Source organism: Heptranchias perlo, chromosome 27 (genome assembly GCF_035084215.1).
Source record: "Heptranchias perlo isolate sHepPer1 chromosome 27, sHepPer1.hap1, whole genome shotgun sequence".
Classification (NCBI taxonomy): domain Eukaryota; kingdom Metazoa; phylum Chordata; class Chondrichthyes; order Hexanchiformes; family Hexanchidae; genus Heptranchias; species Heptranchias perlo.
This window is the reverse complement of record NC_090351.1, coordinates 20079806-20089065: the sequence shown is the minus strand read 5'-3', so window position 1 is coordinate 20089065 and position 9260 is coordinate 20079806.

Below are 9260 nucleotides of genomic sequence, written 5' to 3'. Positions count from 1 at the left end.
AGAACGGTGCACATACTCCAAGTGTGATGTAACCAAGCTTCTATACAAGTTTAACATAACATCTCTGCTTTTCAAATCTATCCCTCTAGAAATTAACCCCAGTGCTTGATTTGCCTTTTTTTATGGCCTAAAAAACCTGCATTGCTACTTTTAGTGATATGTGTATCTGCACCCCAAGATCCCTTTGCTCCTCTTTCCCAATTGGACTCTTATTATTAAAGCAGCATGTGGCCTCCTTATTCTTCCTACCAAAATGCACCTCCTCACACATTGAAATTAATTTGCCAATTACATGCCCATTCTGCAAGTTTATTAATGTCCTCTTGCATTTTGATGTATTGCTCCTTTGTATTAACTGCACCCCCCAATTTGGTGTCATCCACAAATTTTGAAATTGTACTTCCATGGTACTTTGCTTGTATAACAGGTAATTAAAGTCAAAGCACAGTCCACTTTCTACTTAATCAGCATGAGTAAATAGTCCAATATGCAACATTTATTAATATTACCTTTAATAGAGTAGCAATTATATAATTTTTAAACTTCATAAATCTTAGATTAATATGATGTGGAGATGCCGGTGATGGACTGGGGTTGACAATTGTAAGGAATCTTACAACACCAGGTTATAGTCCAACAGTTTTATTTGAAAATCACAAGCTTTCGGAGGCTTTCTCCTTCGTCAGGTGAAGTGTGGGATTCCCTGAAGGTTACCGCATTTATAGTCAGAGAACAATACCTGGTGATTACAGATAATCTTTCCAACTGCCCGTTGTCAAGGCAATCAAAGTGTTCAGACAGAGAGATGTTACATACAGGACCACCGAATATACAAACGGCCAGTTGAAAAGACAGAGAGAGAGAGAGAGAGAAACATCCGAAAGGAAGAGAAAGAGAGAGAATGACCCGTTGTATTAAAAACAGATAACATTTTTTTTGCTGGTGGGGCAACGTGTAGCATGACATGAACCCAAGATCCCGGTTGAGGCCGTCCTCATGGAGGCAGACAACGTTGGCCGAGTCACAGGAGTATGAACCATGTACCTGGTGGGTGGTGTCCTCTCATGTGATGGTGGTATCTGTGTCGATGATCTGGCATGTCTTGCAGAGGTTGCCGTGGCAGGGTTGTGTGGTGTTGTGGACGCTGTTCTCCTGAAAGCTGGGTAATTTGCTGCGAACGATGGTCTGTTTGAGGTTGGGTGGCTGTTTGAAGGCGAGGTGTGGAGATGGCCTTAGCGAGGTGTTCGTCGTCATTGATGACATGTTGAAGGCTGCGGAGAACATGGCGTAGTTTCTCCGCTCCGGGGAAGTACTGGACGACGAAGGGTACTCTGTTGGTTGCGTCCCGTGTTCGTCTTCTGAGGAGGTCTATGCGATTTTTCGCTGTGACCTGTCGGAACTGTCGATCGACGAGTCGAGCGTCATATCCCGTTGTCTACCTCATACGTTGCAGGAAAGGATGCCCCGGAGCATGGTACATTGGCGAGACCATGCAGACACTGCGACAACGGATGAACGGACACCACGCAACAATCGCCAGACAGGAGGGTTCCCTCCCAGTCGGGGAACACTTCAGCAGTCAAGCACATTCTGCCACCGATCTTCGGGTAAGCGTTCTCCAAGGCGGCCTTCGAGACACACGACAACGCAAAATCGTTGAGCAGAAATTGATAGCCAAGTTCCGCGCCCATGAGGATGGCCTCAACCGGGATCTTGGGTTCATGTCACGCTACACGTAACCCCACCAGCGAAAAAAAGTTATCTGTTTTTAATACAATGAGTCATTCTCTCTCTTTCTCTTCCTTTCGGATGTTTCTCTCTCTCTCTCTTTCTCTGTCTTTTGCTCTGGCCGTTTGTATATTCGGTGGTCCTGTATGTAACATCTCTCTGTCTGAACACTTTGATTGCCTTGACAACGGGCAGTTGGAAAGATTATCTGTAATCACCAGGTATTGTTCTCTGACTATAAATGCGGTAACCTTCAGGGAATCCCACACTTCACCTGACGAAGGAGAAAGCCTCCGAAAGCTTGTGATTTTCAAATAAAACTGTTGGACTATAACCTGGTGTTGTAAGATTCCTTACAATTAGATTAATATGCCTGAGCAATAGCTTACTTTCTAATTACCCAAATTGCATAAAACTTATTTTTCTTGAGCAATAAATGAAGACTCAAAAAAAGTATTCATGGGGTAGATTTTCGTCTTCACAATTTAGATGGTAATCTGGTGGAACGGTTCGCCTGCCCATAATAGAACCTGCATGATTGAAGTCAGTGGCTTGAAAATTGGATGGGTTCAATAATGAGCAGGTAATCCACTCTGCCATGCATTGTCAAAAGCAGAACTAGTACAATAGTGAGCACATTTACATTGTAAATAATGTTTCAAAACGAGCCAATGCATCTTTTGTCTGTTTTGACTTTGAAAGCGATTTAATCACACCTTGTGTACTTAAAAACTGTTCAGCAGTATTTCCTCTCGAGAGCTTCAGTTATCAAAGAATAAAGTTTTTGATCAGTGATCAAAGAATAAAAATACAAAATCTTTTTTGTAATTTTATTCTTTGATAACTGAATCTCTCTTTCTCTCTCTCTCTCCCAAACACACATTAGCAAGTACAAGGGTTGTACCTTGGCCTAGTCACTGGAGGACCTCTGCTTCCGATAGTCTTCTCATACAGTTAATCTGTAGCCATTAATCCCTTTTTCTACCTCTACCTATCTCTATGTATATGTAATAAATCTAGAAAAAGGATTTGTTTCAAGTTAGAAAAGCATAGCTTCTAATGCTTTCTGATCAACTTTGAAGATTTATAGACTCTATAATTTTGTCATATCCAACAATTAGATGTTTATTAAAATTAAAGATGTAAATCTGTGAAAGTGTATAATTTTTTGGTTGAAATTATTTAAATTTAGAATGATTATTGGATTGACTTCTGATTTCATTTAGGTGTATCTTGCTATAATATTAAATTAGAAGAGAACAAAGTTAAAGTTTATAATTATCATCATCTACAACTTACATTTGGATACTACCATTAATGTAGCAAAATGTGTGAAGGTGATTAACAGATAGGAGTGAGGGAGGGGGGGTGGGTTTGGACACCAAATGGGAGATAGGTGGAGGTGATAGAAAGAAAGATTGAACAGGTAGGCTCTGAGGGAGCTTTTGAAAGTGGGGAGAAATGTAGCAAGTTGAAGGTGTTTAGAAGGAGAATTCCAGAGTGTAAGGGCGTGATGACCGAAGGGTCTGCCACTGATGGTGGAATGATAAATGTCCAGAGTCTGAGGATCAGAGAGTGTGAGCTGGACTGTCGGGCTGCAGGAGATTATAGAGGGAGGGTGGAGCAAGAACATGGAAAGATCTGCAAACAATGATGAGGATTTTGAAATCTGGAGACAGGGAGTAGCAAGGACGGGGTGATAGGTGAAAAGATCTTAACCTGGAATAGTCTGTGTGCAACAAAATTCTGGATAAGGCAGCTTTTGTGTTGGGAGACTGTGAGGAAAGTGAAGCCTTTATTAGGATTGGTATGAATGGAATCAAGAGAGACCGGTGCCATACAGGTGAACCACAGAAGCACGATAATGGAGGAGGATGAAATGGTTGAACGTGTTGAAGGCTATTGAGAGGTCAGGGGATAAAGAGAGATAACGTACTGCAGTTGCGGTCACTGAGGACATGTGCTTGTTTTTAAGTAGGGCAGTCTCAGAGCTGTGGGCAGAAAGAAAATCAGACTGAAGGGATTGAAGTGGTAGGAGAGTTGAACACAAGAGTTAGATAGTGGTGACACATTCAAGGGCTTTGTGAGGAAGAAGGCACTAGAAATGAGTTCGTAGTTGTAGAGGACATAAGAGTTGAGGGTGGGCTTTTTAAGAATAGGAAGATAGCAGTTTTGAAGAGGGGGAAAACATTGTCCAAAAAAAGAGCAATAATGGATAGGATATCAATATGGACGGGACCTATCATTAATGGGATTAAGTGCATACAAAACAAGTGTATGTTTCAAAGTGTACACAAGTTTTTTAACAAGTAGAGAGGCCATTCTGGTCCAATTGGGGGATTCTCTCGGGATTAAGGCTGAAAGTCATTTTTAAGACTACATAGAAAGTAGCCAGTGCTATACCCCTTCAGGGTTGCTCTCTACTCCCAGGGCAAAGCAGAGTACATTTCTAGATATATCTACACAAGACAAAAATTGACTGCATCCTCTAGTATTGATGTGTTGTTTGCATAGGGATGTGACAGTGTGCAAATATTTTTTAATCTGTGCTACAAAAATTATGATTATTTGGATATTGGTATGATAGCTACTAACCATTGAATCATTGGAAAAAATCATGTTTCACAAATATGTTGCATTGATATTACAATATTTGCAACCCTATTTGTATTTTCCTTTATATTTTGGGCTGGAAAGGCTACTTAGACTTTTTCAAACATACATTAGAAAAAATATAAAAAATGTAAATGAAAAGGGTTCAGATTTATTTATTGACGTTCAGATTTATTTATTGACTGAATATGTATGTTGTGGCTCAATGGAAGAAAGTGTGATTTTATACTGATCAAATGGATAATAATTGACTGGTTCACGAGGTAGAGTTCTCCTCTGGGTGCAAGCATAAAACTGAGTTTGTGCACAGGGCAGGCATTTTAACCCACTGTCCACAAAGCCACTAAGAAGCTAAACCCTTGCTTTGGCTAACAGAATGGATATGTACAGATTCAAGAAACATAGAGCAAGTAGTATTCTTTCAGCCACTAGCCATGCGCTAAGTCCTGGAATTGTGTAGCGATGTGTTAGAGATGATACTTTGGTTCTTCAGCTTTATACAGCTGGTATTTGCATGTTTCTAATAGGCTAAACTTTAACTTCTGAGAGCCAAAACAAGACAGAAATCCTGGAAATATGGCTCTGGATTTATCCCAGTTTCAGTAAAAATTTTATTGGTCTGTAAGAAAAACACAAGTCCTGAATGCTAGTCTCTGTTACGAAAATACAAAATTGACGGGCAGGAAATGACCAGCTGGTCAGTCACGTCTGCCCTACACCATGGTGGCCGGACCATCGTGGTTAAACACTTCTTCCCACCTTCCACCCACCCCTGCAGTCATGTAATCTCCTGGGAGAGGTAAAAAGCCACAGAAAAAACCCAGGGCCAATAAGGGGAAAAAATACTTTGGAAAATTCCTCTCCGACCCACTCAGGCGATCGAATAAATGAATATTGATGGGAAGCATATCAACAAACTGACAAATTAACCTGTAAATGAAGGTAGAACAGTATAATTTATTGGAATAGGTGGCATAGTGGGGGAGGAGCAGCACTTCTTGGCTGACTAAACACATTGGCTAATGCTTTGTAACATGGTCTGAATGGGGCAAACGGCCTGTTTCCAATGTAATTTTCCTGTTGCACAAATATGATGTAAACAGTTGCCATCATACTTGTAAGCTGTCTGAAGAAGATATACAGAACTTGCCATTGATCTCCTAGCCCCTTATAATGCTAGGTATCAAGGCAATTGCATTACAGTGTAGAGAGCAATTCTTAGGCTGGGCATGAATCTTGGCAAGTAAAAAATGCCATCAAAGTCAGTTTCAGGTTGGTTAAAAAGGTTGCTGATTTCTTCAACCATTTAATTAAAACATTACTGTTGACAAAAATGTACAGTGAGCTAAGCATCAGTATTGGGGGGAGGTGGGGGTGGGGAAATGAGAAATAGATTTCAAAACATTTATCCCAGGATTGAGCTCCTTGATCTCCATCTTCTTAAAAGGCCTTTGCTAATCCCCTGGTGCATGAGAGTAACATCCAAGTTCCTCATTTTATAAACAATGACTTACTTGAAGCTTCCTGAGAGAAATGGAGAGACAATAAGGTAAAAATTATGGAAACATTTGGCTGTAAACTAAAATGGGTAGCTGAATGGTGTGATGGTTAAGATGCTGTTTCTGGATACAGGTTCAAACCCCAGTGGGAAGGATGAGAGAATATTTTAGGTCTGACTTGTCCCTTTGATGGTGCTTTTTTGTGGCACTTGTTTTGATGTGATTTCTTTGATATTCCCTCTGAATTTCCTGAAACCAGAATGGATACTTTTTTTAAAAGGACTACATTGTGATATTTTCTTCCGATTTTATTTTTCTGCATGACACTTAGGTGAAAAAATGAAACCTCATCAAAATAAAGTACAATGATTTAGAAATTGGACCTTGTTGCGCCTATTTTATGGGTGTAAAACAGGCATTACGAGTCCCAATTTTGGGGCTCAATGTCCTGCAACCCAAGGATGACTGAAAAACATCCAAACCCAAATTGGGTCAGGTGCCTTGCAGCCACCTAAAACAGCTGTTGGTTCCCTTACATATGTAAATGAGGGGCTAAACGCTTGTTTCAGATCCCCTCCTAGAAATCGGTCTGCCCTGCTCAGGATTCTTCAACGGCTGCCAAATATAAATAAGTTTTTATTAAAATCATTCTAAAAAACCTCCAGGATTGCTCCCCGCAGCTCTGCAGCATTCCTGATGGCCGCTGCCAGCTCAGTCTATTCCCCACCCTCCTGCTGACCTCCCCTCGCACCCCAGGATCTCACCTGAGAACCGCGACTGGCGAGACAGGTGGCCTGAATTTGTTACTGCAAAAGGGTGAGCTTCATGTGGAGGTGGTTGCTAGATTATTTAGATGAGGCCCAAGACCCAATTTCAGACCAGCCCGGGGCCTCCCAGTTCAGGTGCATGTAATGGCCGCCTTGCTGCCTTCATGCCCAAAATCAGGCGCTGACAAATTTTCTCCCCAATTTCTTTTCATTTCAGTTAACACAAAAGTCTGAAAGTATAAAAGAAACAGCACCAAGCTCCTTTGATGACTCATTGGGTAAAAGTGTGTTGTGTTACAGAGCCACAAAGAGCCGTAAAGTCTCTGGTCTAGAGTGCATCAGCTGATTTCAGTTGGGATGATGCTGGATGTGCTACACTTAGTGCAAAAAAAATAAGCCAGGGTTCTTGCACCTTGTATCCAGTAATTCCTGCTGGAAGGTGTGCATGTGTGGATGGTGGGTCAGCAGAGAATCGGCTCAACTACATTGCCCCATATAGTTGAATAGCCCAGCCAAAATTCATACATGAACAATGGCTGTTTGCATGAGCACCTGGAGGATGGGTGAGCAGAGAAAATAATCAGGAAAAACACACAAATATCATCAAAGCAAATACTTCCACCATTTAAAGAAACAATGAATCTGAACTTCACATCACCTCCAATATACCATTGTTATTTGTAACCAAACATTTTGCAAGTTATCCTGTAAGATACTTTGAGTGTGCTATAATAATAGTAAAATGCAAAAAGCCAAGATTCAGCAGTGTTCTAATGAATTTAAAGTGTATCTTTTCATTGACACACCAACATGAAATGTATTAGCTGTGAGAATAGTTATAGTATGAAAATCTTGTACTAGTTGCAGAATTTTTTCATGGGGGCATAGAGAAGGTTGATTCTCTATCCTAATTAAAGGAATATGAAATGCTAAGGGAATTATTTGACATCACAACACGTTCAATGCAAATAAAACAAATAAACGTGCAAACTGCTGTCAAAAGGAATCTTGGAAGCATCATTCTACTTGTGACGGGACGTAGAAATCCTTTAATATTTATTATCTCATAGGACTTTCTATGACTCTGTGGTACAGCATTCCACAATTTTCAACTCTATTATTAGGTCCATCTAATGCCAATTTTCCAATAGTTACCATGGATTTCCCATTTGTTTTTTACCTTATAATGTCAACTTTGTCATCTTTTGATTAATATTTGTAAAACTTTCTAATGTGTTCTCACCTATCAGTACATTATAATCACACTAGTTGGATACAAGTGTTGGATTCTCTCTAAAAGGGATGACACATGAAACACTGAAGCTGCTGTTCCAAAAAGAAAACGACTGACATCTTGACATGGTTTTATTTTATTTCAAAATGTCCCTCTTGAATACTTGTTTCAGAAAAAAACATGTTGAATTGAAGGTTTCAGGCTGGTAAACAGAAAATGAATAAAATACATGGTTTAGATATACCTTGCTGGATGATTACTTAAATTATGGTATTAGCATACAATAGAATAATAGGATGCATTTTCCAGCTGATATTTAATATGCACAACCATTGGAAATCAGGCAACTGAACAGAAAATATAAAGTTCTAATTGGCACAAATCAGTGTGAGTTATTCCAGCATGGGCACAGACAATTCTTCAGAAGACGCCTCCTTCTCTATTGAACTGAGTAGTAAATGGCCAACTGGGAGTGTGCTTCGCAAGTGCAATAAATTCAAGTGCAACTTGAAATACTTCAAGGTTTTCAATATCACTTTCAGCTGTCTTTGCTAATGACATAGAGAAGCAACTGAAGGTAGCTGCAAAAAGATTGCACAACTTGTGCTGATACACTCCATTGCATATTGCTGCTGGGTAACTAAAAACACGTTATTACTGCGAAGGCCTATGAAAGAGAGATTAAAAGATAAACGAATGTGTGATGTGCAAATGTGTACATGCTAGTTAATTTTCCCCATCTGTTTATTTTACTATTTGGTTAATTGGAACAAGTGAGTAAATGGAACGTGTTGTTCACCATGGTAATGTTCCCCTCAAGAAGGTTATAAATCATAACTAATGATTGATAAGGACCTTTAGAAAAATTCACAATGGCCCAGGAATTTAACTGCACAGCTTTCATTTTTTGGGCAGCCACCTAAGCCTCTAATATGGCGGGCAGAAAGCGCACAATCATTATGAGCCGGAAGTGCACCACCCGCCATATTGGTAAAGGCCAATTTTCCACTTCAGCCCTCCCCCCTGAATTTCTAGGCCAAAGAATTGTATACCTTATCAATCATGAATGCTGTATGATGATGTGAATATATTCATCTTTAGTGCATACAAGCCTATGAAAGGAATTGGTTAGAGCTATGTATACGAGTGAAGCAGATTGCATGGAGTTCTACATTCTAGAAAAATACTCTTAGCAGCCGATTTGACTGGTGTAGGTTTCTTCCATAGACATTTTGCTGTCACTGCCTGTCTGATAAAATCCTATGGTTTTTGAGATAATCAAGTTTTTAGTTTTAGCTTCATTGCTGTCAAGTGATTAAGGAGACAATTCTTTTTCCCGCAAAATCCTTGATATGTTTTTCTCTGAGGAATACCAAATAAATTCAAATTACAAATGACAAAAAACTATCATGTTTTGAA